The sequence below is a fragment of the Phyllobates terribilis genome, unplaced genomic scaffold (genome assembly GCF_046119375.1).
Source record: "Phyllobates terribilis strain yellow unplaced genomic scaffold, ASM4611937v1 Scaffold_3__8_contigs__length_932513732, whole genome shotgun sequence".
NCBI classification, from domain to species: Eukaryota; Metazoa; Chordata; class Amphibia; order Anura; family Dendrobatidae; genus Phyllobates; species Phyllobates terribilis.
The window spans coordinates 387396813-387421822 of record NW_027362763.1 but is presented as its reverse complement, the minus strand read 5'-3'; positions in this window follow the sequence as shown (position 1 = coordinate 387421822).

The following is a 25010-nucleotide window of genomic DNA, read 5'->3' as shown; positions in this document are numbered from 1 at the left end:
TAGTATAAGAAAGTATTTTACATGACCTAAGTGGAAAAAGCCGCAAACAGATCATAACATGCCAATAGCCATATTACCCCCCCCAAAAAAACATGTGTGGATCTGGTGACAAACCCACCATAATAAATCCGCCTGTACCAAAACCCAGGCCTAATATATGAGAGATATCTTGCATGACTTAAATAATTAATGCCACAATCAAATCATAGCACACCAATAGCTAAATCACCCCCTAGAGATCATGTGTGGATCCAATGACAAACCCATGCGTATCACTGTGAAAACACAGCTTCATCAGGGAAAGTCTCGACAGGATGAAGAGAAACTGCACAACTAGAGATTTATATGAAACTGAACTCCACACGACTAACAATAGACTGAGGGAATGTGGTTACCCAGAATGGACTCTCCTACGAGCTGAGTCAATTGTGGATAACATGAAAAGGGATGATCTTTTGAATACTAATAGAACTATTAATAAGAACAAGGATAAATATAAAAATAACAAGAAAAATAAGAATGGAGTAGAACTTATGGAGTATCCGAAACAAAACCATTATATCACATTCTCCACACAATATAGCACTGAATTCCATAAAATAGTTTTGATTATTAAAAGATTCCTTCCTATGCTGAATCATGATATTAAACTGGCACAAATTTTACAGAACACGGAAATAAGATTTGTAGCTAAATAAGCCTGTACTTTGGGTAATATTCTTTCACCTAGCTATTATATGGATAAATAATTACCTGCCAACAATACAGGCACATGGCTATCTACAAAAGGCTTTTTTAGATGTGGTCATAATATTTGTAACTCCTGCAATTATGCAAATGTTTCCCCAACCTTTGTATCTTCAACCAATGGACGTGAATATTCTATTAAGAGTTTCATAAACTGCAATACAACCTCTGTGGTTTATTTGAAAGAATGTGTGATATGTAAAATCCAATATATAGGATGTACTACAGGTCCTCTTAAAAAACGCATTCGTAGACATATTTCTGATACTACTAGCACCTCTGCGACTAATATCTCTGAGGTTTCAAAGCATTTTGCCGCTAAACATGGGGGAGATACTCGATATTTAAAATACATGGGTATAGAAAAAGTTTTAAACCCGTCAGAGGTGGTGACCTCAGGAGAAAATTCTGAATACAGAGAGTTTTTGGATTTTTAAATTACAAACCCGTATCCCTTATGGTTTAAACACTCGCCAGGATTTAATTCTATAGTACAACTGATGTTAGTTAATTCATGAGTTGGTTTTCTGGGTATTGTTTTTATCAGTTCTCTTTTCTTATGGAGCTCACATTCCTCATATTGCCTGCTAGCTGTGTTGCTGATTTTAACCCTTTTTTCCCATTTAGACAGCTTGTTATTTCATTCACTAATGAATGCACCTGTTTCTGGATGGTGGCTTCCTAACCCTATATATGTGAGTTGCCTTTTTTTGACTATAGATCATGAATAAGACTCGTCTGAGTTGAAACGCGTCAATTTGACTGATATAATTCCTCACTGGAGCAGATTGATGTGATGCTTGTATTTCTCGAATGAACTCAAATATTTTTTTATCTTGGACTCAATAAATTACTATGTTTTAACTTTATCCTATGCTGGAGATTTTCCTCTTTCCTCTTCATTGCACCGACCCAAGCAAGGGCGACTCCCTGCGAGGATCTCTGGACAGAGGATTTACAGACTGCATTCCGGTGAGCTGACTCTCCCGCTCTTTCCCTCCCTGTTTCATATATATTTATTTATAGGCTTTTTTTTATCGTGTTTTATTCCACTTTTTGTTTGGAGGTATGATGATAAAGCATCGTTTTTTGCCTTGTGTTTTACTTTTTTTTTACAGTGTTCATTGAAGGTTTTTTTTTTACACAGATAAATATATTTATTGGATTAATATTTTTCTTTATTTTGTGATTTTTTAAAAAAATATTTTTGTAATTTTTATTAATTGTTTTATTATTATTTTACATTGTCCCAGAGTGGCACATGCAGGAGCACTGTCTGACATGCAGGAAGGAGGCATCTCAGCTCCTGCTCTCTGAGCAGGCACTGACAGGCCACCTTGCTGCAGGACCCTGAAGGACCCCGCGGTCATCTTGGGACCGGGGGTCACCATGGATACCATCAACACAACACGATCACATCGCGTTGTGCTGATGGGATCACAGAGGTAGTCCACTCCCTCTGCAATGTCGAGTGATGTCACTGTCACTACTGACAGAGGCATCAGAGGGGTTAAACACCCGCGATTGGTGCTAGCACCGATCGTGGGTGGTGCTGTGGGGTGTCAGCTCTGTGTGTCAGCTCTGCGTGAGCCCTCTCGATCACCACACTGTACATGTACTGCTCTTTGCGAGAACGCAACTCCCGCATAGTAGTTCATGTACGGCGTCCGTCGGGAAGGGGTTAAGGTCATGCCACAGCATCTCAATCGGATTAAGGTCAGGACTTTGACTAGGCCACTCCAATGTCCTAATTTTGCTTTTCTTAAACCATTCAGAGGTAGACTTGCAGGTATGTTTTGGATCATTGTCTTGCTGCATAACCCAAGTGTGCTTCAGCTTGAGGTCACGAACAGATGGCCAGATATTCTCCTTCAGGATTTTTTGGCAGACAGCAGAATTCATGGTTGCATTTACCACATTAAGTCTTCCGGGTCCTGAAGCAGCAAAATAGCCCACACCATCACACTACCACCACCATATTTTACTGTTGGTATGGTGTTCCTTTTCTGAAATGCTGTGTCACTTCTACCCCAGATGTAATGCCACATACACTTTCCAAAAAGTTTAACTTTTGTCTCATCAGTTCACAGAGTATTTTCCCAAAAGCCTTGGGGATCATCAAGATGTTTTCTGGAAAAATTGAGATGAGCCTTTATCTTCTTTTTGCTCAGCAGTGGTTTTCGTCTCGGAACTCTGCCAAGCATGCCATTTTTGCCCAGTCTCTTTCCTATGGTGAAGACATAAACACTGACCTTAACTTGGCTAAGTGAGGCTTGCAGTTCTTTATATGTTGTTGTGGAGTCTTTTGTGGCCTCTTGAAAGAGTGGTTGCTGTGCTCTTGGGGTAATTTTGGTCGGCCGGTCACTCCTGGGAAGGTTCACCACTGTTCCATGTTTTCAGCATTTATGGATAATGGCTCTCATTGTGGATCTCTGAAGTCCCAAAACTTTAGAAATAGCTTTATAACTTTGTCCATACTGATTGACCTCAATTACTTTGTTTCTCATTTGTTCCTGAATTTCTTTGGATTGCAGCATGATGTCTAACTTTTGAGGATCTTCTGGTCTGCTTCACTTTTTCAGGCAGGTCCTATTTAAGTGATTTTTTGATTGAGAACATGTGTGGCAGTTATAAGGCCTGTGACTGGCTAGGGAAATTGAACTCAGCTTCCCAAAGATGTGATGAACCACAGTTAATTTATGTTTTAATGGGGTCACTTTTTCACACAAAGTCTTGTTGGTTTGGATTTCTTTTTCCCCTAATAATAAAGACCTTCATTTAAAAATAGAATTTTGTGTTTACTAATGTTATCTTTGTCTAATATTTACATTTGTTTTGTGATATGAAAAATTTAAGTGTGAAAAACATGCAAAAAAATAAGAAATCATGAAGGGGGCACTTTTTCACACCACTGTATATTGATTTGATTTAGCATTCACTTTGCCTTTTTTAATTGATAAAGAGAAACTATTATGGTGGCTTGTGAAAGTATTTACCCCCGCGGCATTTTTGGTGTTTTGCTACCTCACAACCTGAAATTTCACGTTTTTTTTTAAGTATTGTTCGTGCAAGCTCAAAGTTAAAGGAACAATTTCTACATTATCTAGATGTGGCAGAAAAAGAAACCTATCACTGGGTGTCTCCAGATTCCTGAGGAGGCAGGTGGTCAAATACCCTGAAGTGACTGCAAAAGATGTGCAAAGAGATTTGCAGGCAGAAAGCACTGAGGTTTTAGTTTGCACTGTAAGGCTATGTGCACATGAAGCGATTTTAATGCATTTTTGCAGCGTATTTTTGCTGTGAAAACGAAAACGGATTAAAATCGCTTGTAATAGTTCTGCTATTTACTGCAATGCAAATCCGCATGCGATGTGCACATCATGCAAAAATTTCCGCTGTGAATTCCCATTGAGGTAAAACCAACAACAAGACCAATTCTAGTGCGATTTTGCTGCAAAATCGCCATCATTGACTTGCATTGGATCGCATAAGATCCGCATGAATACATGTAGCCATGCGTATCTTATGTGGTTAATGTGCGGATGGTACCCGGGTCAGGAGAAGAGGAGACTCTCCTCCCGACCCGGGCACCATAGTACCTGTAAGTAAAAAAAGAATTAAAATAAAAAATCACCTTATACTCCCCTTCAGACCTGTCACATGACCGCTGACATCATGGAAGATACTTTTACATTACCGGTACCTGCCATGGAGCAAGTAGTGACGCTGGGAGCAGAGCAGCAGTCATCAGAAGGTGAGTATAAGGTTATTTTTTATTTTTTACATTCTAATTCTTTTTTTCTTAACATTATGTTGGTCACACAATATAAATCCATGCCGGTTGGATGGATTTATATTGTGTGTCCAACTTTCAAGCACTTTTCCAAGTAATGCTAAAATCGCTTGCTAAAAACGCTTGACAAAAGCTTGTCCCTGGCTGAAAAAACGCATGTAAAATGCGTTTTTTCTGCCAGGGAGATGTAGAAATGCTCAGGAAAAATCCGGGGCATTTCTGCATCGTGGGCACATAGCCTAAGGTGCATACTTAATGCTGGTTTTCCTGCACAGATTTAAAGACAAATACTTCAGCTAATCTAACATCACAAGAAAAGTCAGCTCTAATATGTTTTGCCTTATAAATATGCCACAGATGTTTTGAGATTCTGTCCTGTGGAGTGAAAAAACAAAATGGGTACTTTTTGAGCCTATGGATCAGCAGCATATCTGGAGAAGAAAGAATGTAGTATACACTGAAAAGTACATTGTAGGCACTATGTAGAATGATGGTGGGTCAATGATGCTTTTAAACTTCTGTCTCCTCTGGCACTGGAAAAGAGCAGCATTTGAAAGGCAAAATGGATTCAATCAAGTATAAGAAAATCATAGGAGAAAATGTAATTCCTTCTTCGGAAGAAATGAAACTTGATCATCATTGGACCTTCCAACAGGACAATGATCATAAACATATCTCAAAGTTCTCCAAGGCTTGGTTTTAGTGAAGTTTTATAGGATTCTCGAGTAAATGTCACAGATGCCTCTCTTGAACCACATAGAAAATCTATGGTGTAATTTGAAGATGGTTGCAGCATGCAAACCCAAGAATATTAACGAATTGGAGACCATTGTCTTTGAAGAATGGACTAAGATTCCTCATGAACCTTTCCAGAAGCAATGTCTGGCTATGAATCACATTTGCACTAAGACCTAATAGTATTTTACAGTGATGAGCAAATCAATCTGCGGAGCATCAATGAGGTTGTTGTAGGCCATAGTAGCACATTTAGGCCACACATGCTGATCAAAACAGCACAAGCATTATTCAGCCTGGCATTGTTTTGTTGTTCCTGGAACACTAGAAAAATGGCCATATCAGTGGTTCCAAGACTAAATCAATGGTGTCATCAGAATGCAGTGTAGTAATCCATGCTGTAATACAAATTATATTAGACCTCACATACCAAACCCAAGGCATCAAACAGTGTGTACACAAACCAATAGAAGACTTTTGTACAACATTGTACTATGAGCCAGGCATCCAGCTACAGGTGTTCCATTGATCTCACGCCTCTGCTCTCAAAAGTTATCATGGTACCAAACAAGATGGCAATGGAGGCTGGTATGGAGGTCTATACTCTTCAGTAGCTGAAGCTCTGTAGAGCACATTAGCAACACCATAAAGAAGCGTTTATGAGGGATTGTGAAAGTGTCCAAAGAGCCATTTTCTACATGAAAACACTATTCCACACAAAAACATATCCATGATGCTCATTCTATTTTGGCTGAAAGACAAGCCACATTTTAGGAGTAAAAAATGTGTGTCTCGCCCACCGTCTGTCACAAAAAACATTTGCTAGGAGTGGGAGCGAGGTTATGTCTTATTGTTTGATTTAAGTCCTGCCTTTTCAGCTTTGCCCATAAATTTTCAATAGGATTGAGATCAGGGCTTTGTGATGGCCACTCCAAAACATTGACTTTGTTAACCTTAAGCCACTTTGTTACCATTTTGGCAGTATGCTTCGGTCATTATCCATTTGGAAGACCTATTTCCCCCCAAGCTTTAACTTCCTGGCTGATTGCTTGAGATGTTGCTTCAATATTTCCACATAATCTTCTTTTCTCATGATGCCATCTATTTTGTGAAGTGCACCAGTCCCTCCTGCAGCAAAACAACTTCACAACATGAGGTTGCTACCCCCGTGTTTCACAGTTGGGATGGTGTTCTTAGGCTTCCAAGCTTCTCCCTTTTTCCTCCAAATGTAAAGATAGTCAGTATGTTCAAAAAGTTCAATTTTAGTTTCATCAAACCACAGGACATGTCTCCAAAAATGTAGGTCTTTGTTCCTGTGTGAATTTGCAAGCATGAATCTGGAATTTTTATGTTTCTATTGGAGTAAAGACTTCTTCCTGGCAAAGTGGCATTTCAGCCCATATTGATACAGTGCTCTTTTCACTGTGGATATTGACACAATCTCGCCAGCTTTAACCATCATCTTCACAAGGTCTTTTGCACTTGTCGGACCAAAGCACTTTCATCTCTGGGACACAGAACCTGATTCCTTCCTGAGAGATATGATGGCTGGACATTCCCATCTTGTGTGTACTTGCATATAATTATCTGTACAGATGAACGAGGCACCTTTAGGTATCTTGAAATTGTACCCAAGGATGAGCCAGACTTGTGTAAGTCCACAATTCTCTTTCTGATATCTTGGCTGACTTAATTAGACTTCCCCATGATGATACACAAAGAAGCAGTGTGTTTCAGGTATGCATTAAAATACATCCACAGGTGTGTCTCTAATTAACTCAGATGCTGCAAAAAAAAAAATTCAGAAGCTTCCAAACACATGACATCATCATATGGGTAGTTCAGAAATGTTTAAAGGCATAGTAATCTTAGTGCATGTAAACTTTTGACTTTGCAGTAAGTAATAAAAATGCCTTAAAACATGTTCTCTCTGTCATTATTCTGGCATTTGGCAAATATTAAAGTTATGGTAATCCTAACTGACCTAAAACAGGAAAGATTTAGTTTCAATTGATATACACTGCTCAAAAAAATAAAGGGAACACTTAAACAACAGAATATAACTCCAAGTAAATCAAACTTCTGTGAAATCAAACTGTCCACTTAGGAAGCAACACTTAATGACAGTCAATTTCACATGCTGTTGTGCAAATGGAATAGAAAATAGATGGAAATTATTGGCAATTATCAAGACACCCACAATAAAGGAGTGGTTCTGCAGGTGGGGACCACAGACTACATCTCAGTTCCAATGCTTTCTGGCTGATGTTTTGGTCACTTTTGAATGTTGGTTGTGCTTTCACACTCGTGGTAGCATGAGACAGACTGTACAACCCACAGAAGTTGCTCAGGTAGTGCAGCTCATCCAAGATGGCACATCAGTGCGAGCAGTGGCAAGAAGGTTTGCTGTGTCTGTCAGCATAGAGTCCAGAGGCTGAAGGCGCTACCAGGAGACAGGCCAGTACACCAGGAGACGTGGAGAGGGCCATAGGAGTGCAACAACCAAGCAGCAGGAGCGCTACCTCTGCGTTTCTGCAAGGAGGAACAGGAGGATCACTGCCAGAGTCCTGCAAAATGACCTCCAGCAGACCACAAATGTGAATGTGTCTGCACAAACGGTTAGAAACCAACTCCATGAGGGTGGTAGGAGGGCTCGACATCCACAGATGGTGGTTGTGCTCACAGCCCATCACCGTGCAGGACGCTTGGCATTTGCCACAGAACACCAGGATTGACAAAGTTGCCACTGGCGCCGTGTGCTCTTCACAGTTGAAAGCAGATTCACACTGAGCACATGTGACAGACGTAACAGAATCAGGAGACGCCGTGGAGAGCAATATACTGCCTGCAACATCCTTCAGCATGACCGGTTTGGCAGTGGGTCAGTAATGGTGTGGGGTGGCATTTCTTTGGAGGGCCGCACAGCACTCCATGTGCTCGCCAGAGATAGCCTGACTGCCATTAGGTACCGAGATGAGACCCTCAGACCCCTTGTGAGACCATATGCTGGTGCGGTTGGCCCTGGGTTCCTCCTAATGCAGTACAATGCAAGACCTTATGTGGCTGGACTGTATCAGCAGTTCTTGCAAGATGAAGGCATTGAAGCTATGGACTGGCCCGACCTTTCCCCAGACCTGAATTCGATTGAGCACATCTGGGACATCATGTCTCGCTCCATCCACCAAAGTCACGTTGCACCACAGACTGTCCAGGAGTTGGCAGATGCTTTAGTCCAGGTCTGGGAGGAGATCCCACAGGAGACCATCCGCAACCTCATCAGGAGCATGCCCAGGCATTGTAGGGAGGTCATACAGGCACGTGGAGGCCACACACAATACTGAGCCTCATTTTGACTTGTTTTAAGGACATTCCATCAAAGTTGGATCAGCCTGTAGTGTGTTTTTCCACTTTAATTTTGGAGGTGACTCCAAATCCAGGCCTCCATTGGCTAATAAATTTGATTTCCATTGATGATTTTTGTGTGATTTTGTTGTCAGCACATCCAACTTTGTACAGAACAAAGTACTCAATGAGAATATTTAATTCATTCAGATCTAGGATGTGTTATTTGAGTGTTCCCTTTATTTTTTTGAGCAGTGTCTATATATACATATATGTACATGGTGGACCATTTATATGGATACACCTAAATTAAATGGGAATGGTTGGTAATATCAACTTTCTGTTTGTGGCACATTAGTATATGGGAGAGGGAAAACTTTTCCAGATGGGTGGTGACCATGGCGGCCATTTTGGAATCCGCCATTTTGGATCCAACTTTATTTTTTTCAATGGGAAGAGGGTTATGTGAAACATCAATCTTATTGAGAATTTCATAATAAAAACAATGGTGTGCTTGATTTTAATGTAACTTTATTATTTCAGGAGTTTTTTACAAGTTTATGACCTCTTATAAAATGTGTTCAAAGTGCTGCCCATTGTGTTGGATTGTCAATGCAACCCTCTTCTCCCACTCTTGACACACTAATAGCAACACAGCAGAAGAAATTCTAGCACAGGCTTCCAGTATTCGTTGTTTCAGATGAGGCACATCTCGTATCTTGATGGTATGGTGAGTTATATGGGGTACGAATATAGTGGGGCCATGCTTCATCAATGGAAACCTCAATACCACTGGATATCTGAAATTGCTACATGATGATGTGTTTCCCTCTTTATGCACTGAAGATGGCACGTTCCCTGAGTTTTTCCAACAAGATGGTGCACCACTACATTATGGATGTCAGGTCCGAGCATTCCTACATGAACAGTTTCCTGGAAAGTGGATAGGTCGTCGTGGGCCAGTTGAATGGCTACCAAGGTCTCCCGATCTGACCCCCTTAGACTTTTATCTTTGGGGTCACCTGAAGGCAATTGTCTATGCTGTGAAGATACGAGATGTGCCGTATCTGAAACAACGGATACTGGAACCCTGTGCTAGCATTTCTTCTGCGGTGTTGCTATCAGTGTGTCAAGAGTGGGAGAAGAGGGTTACATTGACAATCCAACACAATGGGCAGCACTTTGAACACATTTTATAAGTGGTCATAAACATGTAAAAACTCATGAAATAATAAAGTTACGTTAAAATAAAGCACACCATTGTTTTTATTATGAAATTCTCAATAAGTTTCATGCGTCACATGACCCTCTTCATATTGAAAAAATAAAGTTGGATCCAAAATGGCGGACTTCAAAATGGCCACCATGGTCACCACCCATCTGGAAAAGTTTTGCCCCTCCCATATACTAATGTGCCACAAACAGGAAGCTGTTCCCATTTAATTTAGGTGTATCCATATAAATGGCCCACCCTGTATATTTTTATCTATAATTAGTGTTGAGCCACCCCCGTAGTGTTCGAGTTCGGTTCGTCGAACACCCGTATGTTCGCCGAACTGTTCGTCGAACTGTTCGTCGAACACCTTCGAACACCGTTAAAACCAATGGCAGGCAAACAAAAACACATAGAAACACATAGAAAACACCTTCAAAGGTGTCCAAAAGCTGACAAACTGCTCAGAAGACACAACTAACACATGGAAAAGTGACAAGTACATATAGTCATGCGAAAAGAAAAGAGGTGGAGGAGTAAAAGGAGGGGGAGACACAGATATAGGCATGTCATGCCCCTCTAAAACCAAAAAAGTGCGAAGCCGACACGGCCAGTCCGTTCCTGCCCATGCGACCTCCATGTCACCGGGTTTGTGCCAGAGCAGCGGTGGACCCTGACGGCCAGCCCCCCTCTCCCAATACAGGTGCCTGTCCGCTGGTGGGTCGAGCGAGCCCCCCTGCGTTGGAGGCAGGTCTAATCTTTTTAATTTAAATTGTCTCTCTAATTTGAATGAATACACTTTAAATCCTTTTACAAGGATCTATTGGAGGGCAAGTCTCATGCCAGCAGCCGCGTAATTCCAGCTCCAGTAGCGTCCACTAAAGCTGCTGCAGTTAAAAATCTTTTATACGGATCGAGTTCGGCGGTCCACCGCAAGGCGTCCTACCGCCAGTCCCAGCCCCTATGCTTTGGGGTGCCTCCCCGATGCTCTTCACTGAGTGTCCCGGGGGCCCTAACCATTTCCTTTGAAAAAATTAAGTGTCCAAACTACAGGTGGTGTAGCTTGCTAAACAGCTGGGATAATCCGCTGACTAGTAGACACTTCTACTAGGCACAAAGTATTTCCTGGGCTAGATGTAGTTAAAAATTTGTAATTAGATACTCTCGTTGGATGCTGAGAAAGCATTCCATAGAGTCTCCTGGCACGCCATATATTATTCTCTTAAAAAGCTTTGGGTAGGGGTCTAGGGGACCCTTTTATAGGCAAAATCACGGCCCTGTATCGCAATACGTCTCCTAGGCTGAAGATAAATGGAACATTTTCAACACCTTTCATAATCACCAATGGGACAAGGCAGGGATGTCCTCTGTCCCCTCTCTTATACATCCTAGTGACGGAGCACCTGCTCTCATCAATTCGCCATAACCCCAATATTTGGTGGATTAAGGTGGGAGGCACTGAGTACAAGTGCTCTGCATTTGCTTATGATGTCCTAGTATATATCACTCAATCACATATATCCATCCCTGCTGTTATGGCTGAAATAGATCACTTTGTTACATGGTCAAATTTTAAAATCAATGCAGCGAAGTATGAGGCCCTCGATGTCTCCCTCCCCAAATCCATGCAGGATTCCATCCAGTCGAAATTTCCCTTTGCCTGGCCCTCACAGGGTATCAAATACTTAGGAATTTGTATTCATATAGACCTCTCCCGTCTATGTTATCTTAATTTTGGGCCCTTTATTGAACAACTCCATACAGACCACGGTTGGCAAGTTAGAACTGTAAGATTCTCTACGTGAACCACTGGTGTTTTGTGGAAAAGCACATGTACACTATGTTCCAAATTATTATGCAAAAAGTGTTTAGGAGTGATAAGGTAACAATTTTTTTGTTTGTGAGTTAAACTCATTGATGGTGATGTGTGTCAGGGCTCTTTATATCACTGTAAGCAAATGCAGACACCTGTGCTAATTAGTCTAATTAGTTTGGCAGGTGTGTCCAATGAAAGGCAAGACTACTTAAGAAGGCTGTCCCACATTATTAAGCAGCCTACATTTTCTGCCAAAATGGGAAAGAAAAAGGATGTTTCGGCTGCTGAGAAGCAACAAAATGTGGAGTGTTTAGAACTAGGCATGACTGCAATCAACATTGCCAAGACACTTCATCCTGATCATCGCACAATCAAGAAGTATGTAGCTGATTCACAGTACACACGTGTGCGTGCTGATAAGGGAAAATTGAGGACTCTTTCCTACAGGCAATTACGTCAGGTTAAAAGAGCAGCGGCAAAAATGCCTTGTCATAGCAGCAGACAAGTTTTTGAAGCTGGTGATGCATCCAACGTCCCCCGAACAACAAGATGCAGAGTCCTTCAGAGGTTTGCAGCTGTGCGTAAGCCATCCTGTCGACCTCCTCTATCCACTGCACACAAGCAGAAACAGCTCCAGTGGGCCAAACAATACATAAAGACTGACTTCAAAACTGTTTTGTTCACCGAAAAAGAACCGTGTATTCCGCAGCAAGATCATTTTCATGCATGATAATGCACCGTCTCATGCTGCACATAACACATCTGCATCTCTGGCTGATATGGGCATAAAAGGGGACAAACTTATGGTGTGACCCCCATGCTCCCCTGACCTCTACCCCATTCAGAACCTCTGGAGCATCATCAAAAGGAGTGTCTATGATTGCGGGAGGCAGTTCACATCTAAGCAACAGCTCTGGGAGGGTATTCTGTCCTCATGCAAAACAATTGAAGCAGAAACCATCCAAAATCTGACAAATTCAATGGACAAGAGAGTTCAGAAGCTCCTTTCGAACAAGGGGTCCTATGTGCAAATGTGACATCACCTAGAATAAAGATTTGAGTTGAAAACTGTTTGATTTCAGTTTCTAATAACCTGCTAATGCTTATAATTTCAAAAATGACCATTTTTTGTTCTTTATTAAAATGAAAAGGTTGATCGAAGAGTTTGGGGGATCTAAGAGTTTGGCAACCCAGTAGTCAGGATTACTTTGAATTCTGACAATCTGAGGGTCATGTTGCAGGTAGTGCAGCAAGAAGGCACTCATGTGTCTTGCGCATCTAGGAGCCCCAAAATTATTTTCCGGGCTAGATGCAACTAAAAATTATTATTAATTTGAAAGCTGGTGGAGCTTAGTATAGATGGCCTAATATAATCAGTACTGCAAACTGCTACAAAGCCCAAATTATTTTCCAGCCAAGATACAGATAAACATGATTAGTAATTTTAAATCTGGTGGAGTTTAGTATACATGGCCTAATAGAATCAGTACTGCACACTGCTACAAGACCTAAATTATTTTCCAGCCAAGATGCAGATAAACATGATTAGTAATTTTAAATCTGGTGGAGTTTAGTATAGATGGCCTAATAGAATCAGTACTGCACACTGTTGCAAGGCCCAAATAATTTTCCAGCCAAGATACAGATAAACATGATTAGTAATTTTAAATCTGGTAGAGTTTAGTATAGATGGCCTACTAGAATCAGTACTGCACACTGCTACAAGGCCCAAATATTTTCCAGCCAAGATACAGATAAACATGATTAGTAATTTGAAAGCTTAAAATGGTTGGTGAGGTGATTTAACAAATCATCAAGCTTTTACTCACCCCAGGATGACACAGGGGTAGAAAAGTCATTTCGGATCCATGATTTGTTCATCTTTTTGAACATGAGTCTGTCTACATTATCAGTGGAGAGCCGCAGCACACCACCAGCAGCGCTGAACACACGTTCAGACAGAACGCTGGCTGCGGGGCATGACAAGATCTCCAAGGCGTAAGTGGCGAGCTCCGGCCATTTATCCAGATTGGAAGCCCAAAAAGAGCAAGGGTCCAGTGACACAGTCATGGCTTCAATGTTTACTTGGAGATACTCCTGTACCATCGTTTCTAGGCGTTAACTATGTGTCAGACTTCTTGTCTCCTGTGGCCTTGCAAAGGATGGGCTAAAAAGTGGTGAAATGATTCAGCAAAATTGATGTTACCAGCAGATACTGTGTTTCTGTTACGTTTTGAGTGCTGAACACTTGACGGTCCCACGGTTGGCAAGTTGGAACTGTGAGATTCACTACGTGCACCACTGGTATTTTGTGGAAAAGCACATGTAAGATTCTGCAACAGTCTCTGCTGATACTCCTGCATGCGTGCATCCCTTTCTATGGCAGGAATAATTTCTGCAAATTTACTTTTGTACCGGGGATCTAACAGTGTGGCAACCCAGTAGTCAGGATTATTTCTAATTCTCACAATTCGAGGGTCATGTTGCAGGTAGTGCAGCAAGAATGCACTCATGTGTGTTGCGCATCCAGGAGCACCAAGTCCCTGTTGTGTTGGTGGCGAGGTAACAATCATGCTTCCTTCCTCTGCCCTCTCCCCCCAACCTCGCACAACAGAAATGTGATCAAGGTCTCCCTCATCTGATGAGTCTTCCATAAGTTCGTCCTCCACTTCTTCCTGGGCTCCTGCACCTTCCTCACTAGTTTGGCTGCTACCATGCGCCCTGGTAAAACCATCTCCGCCACCCTCACATGCCTGCCGCCTTGGTGCTGCCGACCGTCTGGACCTTGCAGATGTTAGCCCTTCCGCATACAACTCCTCCTCCTCTACTTCCTCCACCTCCTCTTGTGCCACCACCTGACTCCGAATTCTGTTTAACATGTACTCCAGCATGTACATCACTGGAATAGTCATGCTGATAATGGCATCGTCAGCACTAAACATCTTCGTCGCCATTTCAAAACTGTGCAGAAGGGTGCATAGGTCCCTGATCTGAGACCACTCCTCCAGCGTGATTTGCCCCACCTCTGCATCTCGTTGGCCCAGGCTATACGTCAGAACGTATTGCACCAGGGCTTGTCGGTGCTGCCACAGTCGCTGCAACATGTGCAGAGTTGAGTTCCACCTGGTAGGCACATCGCATTTTAGCCGGTGAAGTGGCAGGCCCAACGACTTCTGTAGAGATGTAAGTCGCTGAGCTGCGGGATGCGAACGGCGGAAGTGAGCACACAGCGACCGTGCCCTCTGCAGAAGGCCATCTAGTCTGGGATAGTGGGCTAAAAATTGCTGCACAACCAGGTTCAACACGTGAGCCATACAAGGCACGTGTGTGACATTGTCCCGGCGAAGGGCCGCACCCAGGTTTGCAGCATTGTCGCACACGGCCTTCCCTGGTTTCAGGTCCAGTGGAGACAACCATTCATGAAATTGGTTTTCCAGAGCTGACCACAACTCCTCAGCTGTGTGACTCACATTTCCCAGACATTTCAATTTAAAAACCGCCTGATGACGTTGAGCCCTACTGCCAGCATAGTAAGGAGGTGTGCAGGATCCCTTCTGCGCAGTTAGAAAGCTTGTGGCATGACCAGACAGGCTTTGGGTGCAGGTGGAAGACCGAGAGGAGGTTGAGGAGGCAGAAGCAGTGGAGGAACTTTGACATAAAGAGGATTGACGCACAACTCGTGGGGACGGCAAGACTTGGACAGCAGCCCCTTGTCCTGCTGTCAGCATAGTTACCCAGTGCCCAGTCAGCGACATGTAACGCCCCTGTCCATGCCTACTCGTCCAAGTGTCTGTGGTGAAATGCACCCTGTCACACACAGAGTTTCTCAAAGAAGCGGTGATGTTATGTGCGACATGCTGGTGGAGCGCAGGCACACCTTTCTTTGAGAAGTAGTGCCGACTGTTCATCTGGTACTGGGGCACTGCGACGGACATAAGGTCTCGAAAATCCTCTGTGTCCACCAGGCGGAAAGGCAGCATTTCTGTAGCCAAGAGCTTGCAGATGGTGAAATTCAACCTCTTAGCTTTCTCATGGCTAGGAGGAAATGGTCTTTTACTTGTCCACATCTGAGGGACCGAGGGCTGGCTATTGTGCTTAGACGGGGTTGATAAGGGTGTCCCCGGCAAACTGCCGGTCTGTGAGGAAGATGCAGGCGGACATGTTAGGTTGCCTTGATCCAAAGGTGGTGCTATCGATGTCGGGCAGCGCTCAACACCAGCTGATGTTACCACCTCCAAAGAAAATGATGACCTGCCAATCACGCTGGCTGTTGCGGGTAAAGAGGTGGCAGGTCTGCGCCCCAAAACAGGTGTGACTGCTGTCCCCAGTCACAGAGGATGAAGAGGCCGCGGATGCACAAGATATGGCAGACGGTGGTTGGCCCGGCCGGCTAGGCCGCATTGTAGCACACTGAGCTTCCCACTGCAACTTATGCTTCATGCCCATGTGCCGGTTCATGCATGAAGTACTCAAACTCTATATTTTTTGGCCTCTACTTAGCTTTTGCTGACAAATGTTACAGATAACACGAGTTGGGTCATCTTTATCGATCTGAAAAAATGCCCAGGCTATGCAAGGCTTAGCACCCATGCGACCTGAAGAGCCACCACGACTTGTGGTGAGAGGCAGAGTTGTGTTTGAGGATGCAGTTGTTGACGTGCTTCCAGTACTACGTCTCTGTCCAGGAAGACGCAACCTGACCTCTTCGTCACTAGCATCTTCCTCCACCTCCTCTGCTGACCTCATCTCTTGGCTGACTGTGGGTTGACAGTAAGTGGGATCTCCAACCTCATCATCATCACCCTGTGTGTTATCACACCCGTCGTCCTCAGAGCCAACCTGTTCCTGCCCTGACAAAAAACTAAAGTTGTCGCTCAAATCAGGTATTTGAGTCTTATCATCGTCTTCCTCATTGTCTCCACCAACAGGAGTTACAGTTTGGGAATGAGGGTCTACATTATGGTCAGAACCTTCTGCGTCTGGTCCTGGATCCGACTCATAAAGATTCTGGGCATCAGTGCAGATCATTTCCTCGTCTGGATTCACAGAAGCGCTGGAGACGACCTCTGATTCCCAGGCTATAGTATGGGTAAACAGCTCTGCAGACTCAACCATCTGTTCTACCTCATACTCAGACGGGCAGCTGGAGATTTGGGAGCTGTGAGGAAGCAAGTGCGATTTGGGTGACACCTTTGAGGACTGGAGTATTTGTGATGTTGAAGTTGATGTGGAGGAGAGCCCACTTAAAGGAGCACTTGATATCCGTTGAAGCACCTGCTGTTTTTGTGCCTCATCTGGAATTTGTAGCGATTGGCGTGGCCGTAAGAAAGGGATCTTATCACATTGTCCGCTAAAAGAAGTAGACATTTTAGTTTGGCTGGAAGATGGTCTTTCTTCTGCAGATGTTACTGTTGCTTTAACACCTACCCCACGGACACAACCTTTTTTCCCCTTCCCAACACGCCTATTCCCCTTTCCACCAGCAGCAGGCCTTTTTCCACTCATTTTGGTGGTTAACTAATTCACAACTCTGGAGTTGTTTGCACAAAAAAACAATGGATGGTAACCGAGCAGAGCTGAGTGGCCAAACTGTGGTATTAGGCCAAAACTATTGGCTGGGTTAGATGCAGAAAAAAATTATATTCAATTTGCAACCTGATGGAGGTCAGTATAGATGGACTAATACAGCAAGTCCCACACACAGCTAGAAGCCCAATATTTTTTCAGAGGTAGATGCAGAAAAAATTATATTCAGTTTGCAACCTGATGGAGGTCAGTATAGATGGATTAATAGAACAAGACCCACACACAGCTAGAAGCCCAATATTTTTTCAGAGCTAGATGCAGAAAAAAATTAGATTCAGTTTGCAACCTGATGGAGGTCAGTATAGATGGACTAATACAACAAGTCCCACACACAGCTAGAAGCCCAATATTTTTTCAGAGGTAGATGCAGAAAAAAATATATTCAGTTTGCAACCTGATGGAGGTCAGTATAGGTGGACTAATAGAACAAGTCCCACACACTGCTAGAAGGCCCAATATTTTTTCAGAGCTAGATGCAGAAAAAAATTATATTCAGTTTGCAACCTGATGGAGGTCAGTATAGATGGATTAATAGAACAAGACCCACACACAGCTAGAAGCCCAATATTTTTTCAGAGGTAAATGCAGAAAAAAATATATTCAGTTTGCAACCTGATGGAGGTCAGTATAGGTGGACTAATAGAACAAGTCCCACACACTGCTAGAAGGCCCAATATTTTTTCAGAGCTAGATGCAGAAAAAAATTATATTCAGTTTGCAACCTGATGGAGGTCAGTATAGATGGATTAATAGAACAAGACCCACACACAGCTAGAAGCCCAATATTTTTTCAGAGCTACATGTAGAAAAAAATTATATTCAGTTTGCAACCTGATGGAGGTCAGTATAGATGGATTAATAGAACAAGACCCACACACAGCTAGAAGCCCAATATTTTTTCAGAGCTAGATGCAGAAAAAAATTAGATTCAGTTTGCAACCTGATGGAGGTCAGTATAGATGGACTAATAGAATGATGCTATGCCCAAAAGATTTTACTTCACTAGGTGCAGTAAAAAAATTGGTATTCTATACACAGGTGGTATATCTTGCAACACAGATAGGCTACTCCACTGACTAACACACTCTGCAGTAGGCCAAAAAGGATTAGCTTTGCTAGATTCAGCCAAATGCTGTGAAAAAAACTTGCACAGCACTGGCACAGACCTGCCTGGCAAAAACTGATAGGAACTGATGTAACCTAGTCCTGAAAAGGACTCCAATTACAATTAGTCTTTACTCCCACAACCTATCTATTTAAGAGCACAGACCTGCCTGATAAAAGTCGTAGGAAATGCTGTAACCTAGTCCTTAAAAGGACTGCAATCACAACTATTCCCTACTCCCAAGCTATCTGTATATTTGTGCGAAAATTGGCTTGAAATTAACAAGGTATAGCGCACACAGCAACAGCGGTGCCGTCTAACACGCAGCTGCAGCAGTGAGAAAATGGTGGCGACGGGGAAAATGGCTTGGTCTTATAGGGCAAGGACATGTGACATACACTGCCAATGACACATGCCCTTGCTTGTGTGAAAAAAAGCACTTCGCTCCGTGTGTGCGCTGCTGATAGGCTGACAGATTGCACCTCCCCACTGTAAATGCGGGAAAGAGAAAAAAAAATGGAGATCTTCATTGTTCCTGCAGAGATCCATCCCCTGCCCCTCCCAGTACCCCGCTGTACACTCAAACTGCGTATTAACATTAATTTTCATCATTACTGAGAAAAAATCCAGTTATGATTTTGTTGCACGAACAGTTATCGAACATAACCTCGAACTGCCGAATTTTTCTCAAATTGTTCGTGTTCGCCGAACGGCTCGAACACCGCCCAAAACAGCTCGAATTTGAGATTGGCGAACAGTTCGAGTAGAACAACGCTCATCTCTAGTCCCTGATCTGAGACCAATCCTCCAGCGTGATTTGCCCCACCTCTGGATCTCGTTGGCCCAGGCTATACGCCACAACGTATTGCACCAGGGCTTGTCGGTGCTGCCACAGTCGCTGCAACATGTGCAGAGTTGAATTCCACCGGGTAGGCACATCGCATTTTAGCCGGTAAAGTGGCAGGCCCAACAACTTCTGTAGAGATGTAAGTCGCTGAGCTGCGGGATGCGAACGGCGGAAGTGAGCACACAGCGACCGTGCCCTCTGCAGAAGGCCATCTAGTCTGGGATAGTGGGCTAAAAATTGCTGGACAACCAGGTTCAACACGTGAGCCATACAACGCACGTGTGTGACATTGCCCCGGTGAAGGGCCACACCGAGGTTTGCAGCATTGTCACACATGGCCTTCCCTGGTTTCAAGTCCAGTGGAGACAACCATTCATGAAACTGGTTCTCCAGAGCTGACCACAACTCCTCAGCTGTGTGACTCACATTTCCCAGACATTTCAATGTAAAAACCGCCTGATGTCGTTGAGCCCTGCTGCCAGCATAGTAAGGAGGTGTGCAGGATCCCTTCTGCGCAGTTAGAAAGCTTGTGGCATGACCAGACAGGCTTTGGGTGCAGGTGGAGGACCGAGAGGAGGTTGAGGAGGCAGAAGCAGTGGAGGAACTTTGAGATAAAGAGGATTGACGCACAACTCGTAGGGAAGGCAAGACTTGGACAGCAGACCCTTGTCCTGCTGTCACCATAGTTACCCCGTGCCCAGTCAGCGACATGTAACGCCCCTGTCCATGCCTACTCATCCAAGTGTCTGTGGTGAAATGCACCCTGTCACACACAGAGTTTCTCAAAGAAGCGGTGATGTTGTGTGCGACATGCTGGTGGAGCGCAGGCACACCTTTCTTTGAGAAATAGTGCCAACTGGGCATCTGGTACTGGGGCACTGCGACGGACATAAGGTCTCGAAAATCCTCTGTATCCACAGGTGGAAAGGAAGCATTTCTGTAGCCAAGAGCTTGCAGAATGTGAAATTCAACTTCTTAGCTTTCTCATGGCTAGGAGGAAATGGTCTTTTACTTGTCCACATCTGAGGGACCAAGGGCTGGCTGTTGTGCTTAGATGGGGTTGAGAAGGGTGTCCCCGGCAAACTGCCGGTCTGTGAGGAAGATGCAGGCGGACATGTTAGGTTGCCTTGATCCAAAGGTGGTGCTATCGATGTCGGACAGCGCTGAACACCAACTGGTGTTTCCACCTCCAAAGAAAATGATGACCTGCCAATCACGCTGGCTGTTGCGTGTAAAGAGGTGGCAGGTCTGCGTCCCAAAACAGGTGTGACTGCTGTCCCCCCAGTCACATAGGATGAAGAGGCCGCGGATGCACAAGATGTGGCAGAAGGTGGTTGGCCCGGCCGGCTAGGCCGCATTGTAGCACAGTGAGCTTCCCACTGCAACTTATGCTTCATATCCATGTGCCGGTTCATGCATGAAGTACTCAAACTATGTATTTTTTGGCCTCTACTTAGCTTTTGCTGACAAATGTTACAGATAACACGAGTTGGGTCATCTTTATTGATCTGAAAAAATGCCCAGGCTATGCAAGGCTTAGCACCCATGCGACCTGAAGAGCCACCACGACTTGTTGTGAGAGGCAGAGTTGTGTTTGAGGATTCAGTTGTTGACGTGCTTCCAGTACTACGTCTCTGTTCAGGAAGGCGCAACCTGATGTTATGATCTGCTACAAGCACTAAGGAAAGACAGGAGATCTTTCCCTACAATCGAACTAAACTGGATCCCTACGATGTAACGGGGAACCTGATCCTGCGATCAGACCCGCTAAAGTCCTCAGCTAGTCTGTACGAAGACCTATAGATGCAAGGGAGGAATCCCTACAAGAACTAGGGACTGGGATAAAGTTGGACACCTCCTAGCAGAAATTGTAGCAGTCAAAGACAAACACACAACAAAGAATATAGAGGTCCGAAGACCTAGCAAAACTAACAGAGAACGGTAACAGAGCACCAAGCTAGCTCAAGAGTAGTAAATACAATGAAGTCCAGCAAGGCCAGGAGGGCGGAGCCGGATTAAATAGGCAAAAATGGTCATGTGACCAGTAAACTAGAAAAAACCTAACAGGAGAGTTCTAACAGTACCCCCTCTTCTAAGAGGATCCTCCGGATCCCCTAGGACCGGGCTTATCAGGAAACCTCCTGTGAAATGTTCTGACAAGTCTGGAAGCAGAAACATCATCCGCCCTCACCCATGAGTTATCCTCGGGTCCGAAACCCTTCCAAGCGATGAGATACTGCAAACTTCCTCTATACCGTCTAGAATTTAGGATGCTGGAAATTTCATATTCCCCGTCCTCCACCACCGGAGGAACAGTGGCAGAGGCGTCACCAACCGACACATCAGCTTTTTTCAACAGGGAAACATGAAACACCGGATTAATCTTCCAGGAGGTAGGAATCTCCAACCTAACAGCAGATTGGTTAACTATCTGAAGCACCTTAAAGGGCCCTACAAAATTGGGACCCAATTTTTTCGAAGGAATCCTCAATTGCAGATTCTTAGAGGACAACCAAACCATGTCACCAATAGCAAACGAAACCTCTTGCCGTTTCCTATCAAAGTACCTCTTAGATTTTTTGTTAGCCTCCTGAAGATTATCACGCACATCCGTCCAAACTCTCTCCAAATCACCGCAAAAACTCTCCTCCTCCGGCACAGCCGATACCAATTTGGAGAATGACCCAAAAGACGGATGTCTCCCAGTACAACCAAAAAAAGGCGAACACCCAGCAGAAGAGGATGTATGGTTGTTAAGAGAAAATTCAGCAAGTGGCAGAAACTCAGACCACCCCTCTTGATTGTTTGCCACAAAGCAACGCAAGAACTGCTCAACATCCTGGTTCTTTCTTTCTGTCTGGCCATTAGACTCAGGATGATATCCGGATGAAAACGACAAATGAACTCCCAACCTGTCACAAAAGGCACGCCAAAAACGAACCACGAACTGAGGACCCCTATCAGAAACAATGTCAGTAGGAACGCCATGTAGTCTGACAAATTTCCTTGACAAAGGCCTTAGCGAGTGTCTTAGCGCATGGCAGTTTGATGAAGGGAACCAAGTGACCCATCTTGCTAAAACGGTCCACGACCACCCAGATGACCGTGAAACCTTCAGAGGGGGGAAGGTCAGTAATAAAGTCCATAGCCAGATGTTTCCAAGGTGCACTAGGAACCCCCAGAGGGCAAAGCAACCCCGCAGCAGGAGCATGCGAAGACTTAGATCTAGCACACACAGTACATTGACGCACCCACTTAATGACTTCCTTCTGCCATCCAGGCCACCAAAAACTGCGACCCACAAGTCTCTTGGTCTCAGAAATTCCTGGATGACCTGCCAACCGAGACTCATGACTCTCAACAAACAAATCTCTCCTAAAGGTCCTAGGCACAAACAACCTCCCATGGGGAGTGTTAGATGGGGCATTCTCCTGAGCTTTAAAAATCTCATCCTCCAAAACGGAGTCCAAAGCAGCAATCACAACACCTTCTTGTAAAATGCTCTCCTCCTCCTCCTCAGCACTGACCATAGGAGAAAAGCTGCGAGACAAAGCATCCGCTTTAACGTTCTTAGTACCCGGGATGTAAGTAACGGAAAAATTAAACCGCGAGAAAAAAAGTGCCCACCTAGCCTGACGGGCATTCAAGCGCTTGGCAGCATCAAGATAGATCAGATTTTTATGATCAGTGAAAACCTGAATGGGAAATTCAGCACCTTCCAAGAGATGACGCCAGTGTTCAAATGCGAGTTTAATAGCCAGCAATTCCCGATTACCAATATCGTAATTAAGTTCAGTCTCAGAAAATTTTTTTGAAAAAAAGGCACAGGGATGTACTCCATCCTTGCTTTCCTGAGACAACACCGCACCGACCCCCACAGAAGAAGCATCAACCTCAACCAAAAACGGCTTAGTCACATCAGGCTGCATAAGGATGGGAGCAGAGGTGAACCTCTCCTTTAGAAACACAAAAGCTTCAATGGCCTCAGAAGTCCACTGAACCGCATTAGCACCTTTCCTGGTGAGATCGGTCAGTGGTTTGACAATAATAGAAAAATTTTTAATGAATTTTCTGTAATAATTGGGGAAACCCAAAAACCTCTGTATCGATTTCAAACCAATAGGCCTAGGCCATTCCTGCACAGCTTGAAGTTTAACCGGGTCCATCTCAAAACCTTCACTGGAGATAATGTAACCCAAAAAACTAATTCTCTGTACAGCGAACTCACATTTCTCTAGCTTAGCAAAAAGCGAATTGTCCATTAATAACTGTAAAACCTCACGTACGCTCCGCCAATGAGACTCCAGATCAGGCGAATAAATCAGAATGTCATCCAAATACACAACCACATTTTTGCCGATCAAAGGTCTAAGGATGTCATTAATAAGATTCTGAAAAAATGCTGGAGCATTGGTGAGACAAAAAGGCATAACCAGATTCTCAAAATGACCCACAGGAGTGTTAAAAGCAGTCTTCCATTCATCACCCTCCTTCATGCGCAACAAATTGTATGCCCCCCGGAGATCAATTTTAGAGAACCACTTGGCCCCCACTAACTGGTTAAACAAATCAGGAATCAATGGCAGTGGGTAAGGATTGCGTACAGTAATTTTATTAATCTCACGAAAGTCCAGACAAGGACGTAAACCGCCATCTTTTTTTTTAACAAAAAAAAATCCAACAGCCACAGGAGACTTGGAAGGCCTAATGTGACCGGCGGCCAAGCTTGTCTGTATGTATTCCTCCAAAGCCTTTCTCTCAGGAATAGTAAGATTAAATAAACGACTTTTAGGAAGAGTCGCTCCAGGGACAAATTCAATGGTACAATCATAGTCTCTATAGGGAGGCAAAATTTGTGACTACTCCTCAGAAAAAACTCTCCAAAAATCCTGAATAGGTACAGGTAATTCCCCTTTTTCCACCCCAGCAATACGCCGTTACAACACTTGTCATAACATTTAGGGCTCCAGGACTTAATTTCATTGGTCGACCAATCCAGTATAGGATTATGCAAATTTAACCAGGGCAACCCCAATATTACTGGAGAAGGCAAATTATTCAATACTACCAAATCCAAATTCTCTTGATGAATACCATTAATAGTGAGGGGAAATTCACAGACCTTGTGAGTAACACTCTTCAAGGGGGAGCCATCGACAGAAACCACAGCAATAGGGGATGACAAAGGTTTAGGTTTTAATGTAAGTTTTTCCAAGAATCCCCCATCAATCACATTCAGAGTAGAACCACAATCCACAAATACCCGAAATTCAATTAATTCTTCCTGAGCAGTGGTAGTAGCAGATAGGAATACTCCCTTTGTATTTAAACAGGCAATACGGGCATAACTGAACATTTTTTTTTCTTTGTTCATACGAAGCACACAGTTCTTAATAAAATGACCAGAATTTCCGCAATAGAAGCACAAACCTTCAGAAAGCCTGCGGTCTTTTTCCTGAGAGCAGGGTGTCATCGCCCCAATCTCCATCGGCTCTCCTTTGTCAGCACAGACCCTCTCAAGACTCGGAGCTGACATAGCAGAGGATTTGCTCTCATTAACCCTTGCACGCAGTCTCCTGTCCACCCGTATAGCTAATTGCATAGCCTCCTGCAAGTTTCCAGGTGTGGGATAAGCAATCAGCAAATCTTTAACCCTTTCACCTAGCCCCGCCAGAAACAAACTTTTCAAAGCTGAATCGTTCCACCCCACCTGGGCAGACCACTGACGGAAGTGAGAACAATACTTTTCCACATTACATGATCCCTGCCTCAAACGTCTCAATTCAGACTCAGCAGATGAGACACGATCAGGATCATCGTACAACA